This window comes from Suncus etruscus, chromosome 6 (genome assembly GCF_024139225.1).
Source record: "Suncus etruscus isolate mSunEtr1 chromosome 6, mSunEtr1.pri.cur, whole genome shotgun sequence".
NCBI classification, from domain to species: Eukaryota; Metazoa; Chordata; class Mammalia; order Eulipotyphla; family Soricidae; genus Suncus; species Suncus etruscus.
Window position 1 is genome coordinate 48,627,507 of NC_064853.1, and position 7,360 is coordinate 48,634,866.

The following is a 7,360-nucleotide window of genomic DNA, read 5'->3' on the forward strand; positions in this document are numbered from 1 at the left end:
GCAGGCTCAGGGGACCATATGGGATGCCGGGATTTGAACCACCGTACTTATGCATGCAAGGCAAACACTCTACCTTCATGCTATCTCTCCAGCCCCATAATTTTTTAATTTTGAGGAGCCACATCTGGAAGTGCTCAGCTTTATTCCATGCTCAGGAAACTATATGTTGTACCCGAATGAAAGTGGAATCGGTTGTATGTAAGGCAGGTCTCTTATTCCCTGTATTATTTCTCCAGGCCAGTGTCTTCCTCCTCTTCCTCCTTCTCTTCTTCTTCCTTCTTCCTCCTCCTTCTCCTCCTCCTCCTCCTCTTCTTCCTCCTCCTTTTCTTCCTCTTCCTCCTGCCCCTCCTCTTCTTCTTCCTCCTACTGCCCCTCTTCCTTCTCTTCCTCCTCCGGCCACTCCTGGCTTCTCACTCAGAAATCGTCCTGGCTAGGGGGATCATATGGGATGCCAAGAATTGAACAAGATCCATCCTGAATCTGCTGTATATAAGGCAAAATGCCCTATCGCTGTGCTCCACTCCAGCCCCTATTTAATTTAATTTTTGTTTTGGAGGCCATACTGTGCTCAAGGGTTTATTCTACTCTCCGTACTCAGGAATCACTCTGGGATGCTCAAGTGACCACATGGTACAAGGAGTAACCATGGTCAGCCATGTGCCAAAGAAAGTATCATAACCTCTAGATTACCTTTCTGGTCCCAAATACATGTATTTATATATGTTACATAACATATGTCTTTTGTTGTTGTTGTTTTTTTGTTTTTTTTTTTGGTTTTTGGGCCACACCCGTTTGACGCTCAGGGGTTACTCCTGGCTATGTGCTCAGAAATCGCCCCTGGCTTGGGGGGACCATATGGGACGCTGGGGGATCGAACCGCGGTCCTTCCTTGGCTAGCGCTTGCAAGGCAGACACCTTACCTCTAGCGCCACCTTCCCAGCCCCTTGTTTTGTTTTTTATTTTTAGTCACACCCCGTGACGCTCTGGTTACTTCTGGCTATGAGCTCAGAAATCGCCCCTGGTTTGGGGGACCATATGGGACGCCAGGGATTGAACTGTGGGCCATCCTAAGTTAGCGCGTGTAAGGCAAAACCCTAACAACTGCGCCACAACTCCAGCTTCAACATATATGTATATATAACATATATATGAACTTTGAACCACCCCTAGGAGTACTCAGGGCTGAGTACTCTTGGGTCTGTGCTTAGGTATCATTCCTCATGGTGCTCAAAAAAACATATGTGGAGCCGAAGTGATGGTAGGGGATTTGCTTTGCATGTGACCAACCCAAGGTTTGATCCCTGGAATCCCATATGGTCCCCCAAAACTGCCAGGAGCAATTTCTCAGGTTAGAGCCAGGAGTAACCCCGAGCAATGCTGGGTGTGACCCAAAAACCAAACCAAAAAAAAAAAACAAAAATGCCATATGTGGTGATAGGGTCAACCACCTGCAAGGCAAGAAGAATCTTATACACTGTACTAGCTCTTTAGCGCCACCCCCCCCTTTTTTTTTTGGTTTTTGGGCCAAACCCGTGAGGCTCAGGGCTTACTCTTGGCTATGTGCTTAGAAATCGCCCCTGGCATATGAGATGTCAGGAGATAGAACTGCAGTCTGTCCTATGTCAGTGCTTGCAAGGCAAATGCCCTACGGCTTACACTACCACTCTGGCCCATTTTATTTTTAGTTATTCGAAATATTCGGGGGCTGGAAAAATAGCATGGAGGTAGGGCATGCAGAAGGATGGTGGTTCCAGTCCCGGCATCCTGAGCCTTCCAGGAGTGACTTCTGAGCGTAGAGCCAGGAGTGGCCCCTGAGTGCTGCCGGGTGAGACTCAAAAACAAACAAAAAAATTTTGTACTTGGGGGCCAGAGCTATAGCACAGCGGTAGGGTATTTGCCTTGCTCGAGGCTGACCCAGGATGGACCCCGGTTCGATTCCTGGCATCCCATTGCCAGGAGCAATTTCTGAGCACAGAGCCAGGAGTATCAGAGTACTGTTGGGTGTGGCCCAAAGACTAACAACAACAACAACAACAACAACAACTTTGTACTTGAAGACTTTTACAAAAATCATTGATAATTTTTATAATTATGTATTTAGCCATGTGAATAACTAAGAAGACCTTGGAAGAAGATAGAAGTGAAAGTTTCCAGAGTTAAATCTTGAAGAAATTTCAGAGTGTCATACCAAAAAGGAGTTCATGATGGAAGCAGGAGTAAACTTGAAGAGGTAAGAGACCCTGAAAATAGTGAGTGCGGGCCCGGAGAGATAGCACAGTGGCGTTTGTTTTGCAAGCAGCCGATCCAGGACCCAAGGTGGTTGGTTCGAATCCCGGTGTCCAATATGGTCCCCTGTGCCTGCCAGGAGCTATTTCTGAGCAGACAGCCAGGAGTCACCCCTGAGCACCGCCGGGTGTGGCCCAAAAACCAAAAACCCCTCCCCCTCAAAAAAAAAAAAAGATAATGGTGAGTGCTTTGGGAGTTGACCATGCTAGAAAAATAATAGGAAATCCCCTTTTATTTATTTAGGGCTGTGGTCATACCTAATAGTGCTCAGGGTCCTGGCTCTATGTTTAGGGATCACTCCTAGTAGGGATTGGGAAGGCCTCTGGGGTGCTGGAGATCAAACCAGTCAGCCTCGTGCAGGTAGGCACCTCGCTGTACTACTGCTTTGTTCACAGAACAGGCAACACTTTTATGGTCAACACTGCGTTAGGAGACTGGAGAGATAGTACAGCTGGTAAAGCATTGTCTCATAAGCAGCCAACCCCAGTTCAAACCCTGGTACCACATAGTTTCTTTAGCATCAAGGGGAGTGAGCCCCAGCAGGGAGTAGCCCCTGGACACTTCCAAGTGTGACAGAAAACAAAAAATAAATAAAAGCAAACCCTCCGGGCAGGAGAGATAGCATGGAGGTAGGTGTTCGTCTTGCATGCAGAAGGATGGTGGTTCAAACCCCAGCATCCCAATGGTCCCCTGAGCCTGCCAGGAGCGATTTCTGAGCGGGGAGCCAGGAGTAACCCCTGAGCACTGCCGGGTGTGACCCAAAACAAACAAATGAAAAAAGCAACCCTAAGTATCCACCTATGGCCACATAGGGCTAGTTCCTAGTTCGGAGGGCTGGAGCACATGCTTCGCATGAGAAAGGTTGGAGTTCAATCCCCAGTACTGCATAATGCACCCCAGACACCTTCAGACATTACCTCAACTCCAAGCAGAGAATATAGTCTCTGTTTTGTTTTGTATTCTTGTTTGTTTGTTTTTTGGACCACATCCGGTGACGCTCAGGGTTTACTCCTGGCAATGCGCTTGGAAATGGCTCCTGGCTTGGGAGACTATCTGGGACGCTGGGTGGGGGGGGGAATTGAACCCCAGTCATCCTAGGTTAGCCACATGCAGACAAACACCTTACTGCTTGCGCCAACACTCTGGCTCCAAGAGAATGTAGACTCTGAACACTACTGGGTGGGACCAAAATCAGATAAAGAAGTATCCGTCTAGTCTAGAGCTGGAGATGTGGCTCAGAGCATAGAGTGCATATCTGACTTATAGGTATGGGTGGCGTCCTTGTATCAACCCCTGACTACCGCCCCCACCTCACACCCCAAGTATTCAACTGGACTTCAAGGAAGATTATCAATGCTCAGAGTCAGAATGAGCCTGAATTGGAGAAAATACACATATCTGCCTAAGTCACTGCTTTGACTGAGGAAATCCTTACATATTCTCAGAGGTCACCTTAGGAGCTCCTGAAAACCTGAAGGAAGTTTCTGTCCTGGGACCAGAACGATAATACAGCAAACAGGGCATTTGCCTTGTGTGCAGACAACCAAGTTATCCCCCCACCACAACAAACATGACACTTTCCATCCTCAAGGCCACATGAATGGGACGCCGGGGGACAACAGCAAACACTCACACACACTTTCTTTCCACTGCCCTCCTTTCTCCTTCCTCTCTTGTCCCTTTCTGTTTGTCTTTGGGCCACACCACTGACGCTCAGGGGTTACTCCTGGCTATGCTCTCAGAGATTGCTCCTGGCTCGGGGGACCCAATGGGACAGCGGGGGGTCAAACTACGGTCCGTCCGAGGCTAGCGCGGGCAAGGCAGAGACGCGCCACCGCTCGGCCTCCCCGCAGTGGTCCTCAAACTATGGCCGGCGGGCCACATATTGTACTTGTATCTGTTTTGTTTCTTCATTGCAAAATAAGATATATGCAGTGTGCATAAGAATTCGTTCATAAGTTTTGTTTTTACTATAGTCAGACCCTCCAATGGTCTGTTGAAAAAGTTTGAGGACCCCTGCTTGGCGTGTCCGAGCGCACTCCACTCTGCCTGGGCGCAGCTGGCCATCTCCGGGGCCGGAGCTCGGCTTGCACTGCCCGAAACGGTCGCCAGGGGCCGCCGTGCTCTTTGTTTTGCTCGGGCCGGGTCGGCGCGCGGGCCGCAGCGCGCATGCTCCGCCCTTCGCCGCGCGCCGGGAGCGACGAGGAGTTTGGCGGCGGCCGCGGCGCGGAGGGAGGTCGGTGGCGGGGCCGGGCGGAGGGCGGAGGGCGGCGGGCGGGCGCGGCCGGGAGCGGGGGGCGTCGGGGCCCGCCAGCGCCGTGCGGCCCGGAAAGCCGGCGGGGCCGCGGGCGACTCGCGTGTCCGGGCTGCGCCGGCGCCTGGCGGCGACTCTCCGGCCTCTGCCCGCCTGGGCGCCCGCGGGACCCGCGCGCCACCCGCTGCCGGCGGGAACATTCGAACGGCCGCGGACACTGGGGACACGCGCGCCCCTGCCCGCGCCCCGGGCTGTCATTGGCTGCTTTGCTTGGGGCCACTCAACAGCACTCGGGGTCCTCGGGGCTCTGCGCTCAGGAATCGCCCGGCAGGCTCGGGGACTGCGTGGGACGCCGGGGGTCGAACCCGGGTCTGGCCGGCCGGTGGGCCACGTGCAAAGCGCGTGCTGTGGCTCCGGCCCGGTGGAGTGCTTGCGGAATTGGTGCTCGGAGCAAGTAAGAGTGAGTGGTGCGTCCCGGCTGGTGTGCGTCTGTGTGTGTGCTGTGCAGGTCTCAAGAATTGGGGGATCGCTGCATTCTGCCCTGCCAGGGAGGGTGATTTTTGGGGGGATCACGCCCGGCAGCGCTCAGGGGTTACTCCTGGCAGGCTGCGGACCCTATGGGATACCGGGATTCGAACCGCCGTCCTTCTGCATGCAAGGTAAATGCACTGCCTCCATGCTGTCTCTCCAGCCCCTGGTGAGCTTTTGTTTTTAAGGAACTTGAGGAGTGCAGGGCCACAGTCCATGCGGACGTGTGCTGGAGAGAGTCAGGGAGAGGTGAAGTAGCCACTGGGGTTTGCTGCGTCTGGACCAGGACACTGCAGGATGGAGGGGACAGGTGTCACCCAGGAAAGATGGTGGGACAGAGTCTGGATAAGCTGTGGGTTCTTTAAGGCCTCTGTTGAGAGAGAAGACAATGAGAACAAGCATCTCTGGGCTTTGCCCTTCCTGCACCACCTGGATCCGGCCTCTGAGAGTGAGATGACGCCCTACTGAACGGTGGGGCCCACACTTGAGAGTGAGTGCTCCCACAGTCGGGCTCTGTGACACAGCGGTCCTGACGTGTGCTGGTAGCAGCAGCTCCTTTCCCCCTGGAGAAAGTGTCGAACACGCTTAACAGCACCGGCTCTGTTAAGAGAAGGGAACCCAAGGAGAGCTGGGCAAGGCCTGGCGACCCGATGAGGGAGTGAGTGAGCCTGCCCTTGGCGATCTTCTCACAGAGATTCTCTGTCTCTGGGTGGAGTGTTTGCCTCCTGCTGGGAACAGGCTGGCTTGGGGTTGGGTGGTTGTGTGAGCAGACTGTCTCCCATCTATGCCTTGAGACTGGCGAGGTAAAAGGAGATCACAACAGGAAATGTAGGACCTTAGAAGACTGCATATCCCGAGTGTCTTTCACCAAATGCAGTAACTGAGTCCTAAATGGAAGTGGGGAAGGGGATGCTCTGACCCTGGTAGGCAGCGAACCAGACACTTCACTTCAGGAGCCCATTCCTGCCCTCACACCTGGCAGTACCCACCTGATGTGCAATGCTGATGGCTCAGTACTCTGGTAACCAGTCCTTCAGCTGGTGGGTGTGGGGTGCCATTATTGTATTGGGTCACTCACTAGATAAGAGCTTCATCTTTCTTGCCTGATCTCTCTGTTCTTGTTTTATCTTCTTTTTTTTTTTTTTTTTTTTTTTTTTTTGGTTTTTGGGCCACACCCTGTGACACTCAGGGGTTACTCCTGGCTATGCGCTCAGAAGTTGCTCCTGGCTTCTTGGGGGACCATATGGGATGCCGGGGGATCGAACCGCGGCCCGTCCTAGGCTAGCGCAGGCAAGGCAGACACCTTACCTCCAGCGCCACCGCCCGGCCCCCTTGTTTTATCTTCTAAAATAAAATTTTAGAAGGAGATTGAGCAACTCATACTTATTCTCCTATGCCCACTCCAGACTTGTCCACTACAGGTCAGCCCAGGCCAGTGAGCTGACAACTCTTCGTCCCTCTTGCTCTTTCACTTACTATCATGTTGTGAGCCCTTTTCCATCTTTTCTTTTTTTGTTTGGTTTTTGGGGTTGCACCAGGCAATGCTCGGGGCTACTCTGGGGGGGGCTGTATGGAATATCAGGCATTGAACCACAGCTGATCAAATGCAAGGCAGGTCTTTTACCTTCCATACTATCTATCTTATTCCCCCACCTAATCTTTTGTTATTGTTTTTGAATTTGGGGCACACTGGCTCTCTGTGTAGGGATCACTTTTTTTGGGGGGGCCACACCCATTTGACGTTCAGGGGTTACTTCTGGCTATGCTCTCAGAAATCGCCCCTGGCTTGGGGGGGACCATATGGGATGCCGGGGGATCGAACTGCTGTTCTTCCTTGGCTAGCGCTTGCAAGGCCGACCTTGCCTCTAGCGCCACCTTCCGTGCCCCAGGGATCACTTGGAACCATTTGTAGTGGCAAAGTTTGAACCTGGGCTGGCCACCTGCAAAGAAAATGCCCTACCCCACTGTACTATCATTTAATCACAAACCTGGAAGTCTCTGGCAAGCCTACCTAGAATTCCCTGGGTTTTGTAAGATTAAAAAAAATTTTGTGGTGCCGGAGAGATAGCATGGAGGTAAGGCGTTTGCCTTTCATGCAGAAGGTCTTAGGTTTGAATCCCGGCGTCCCCTATAGTCCCCTGTGCTTGCCAGGAGCAATTTCTGAGCATGGAGCCAGGAGTAACCCCTGAGCACTGCCGGGTGAGACCCAGAAACAAAAAAAAAAAAAAAGAATTTTGTGTCCTTTTTTATTTATTTATTTATTTTGTTTGTTTGTTTTTGAGTCACACCAGA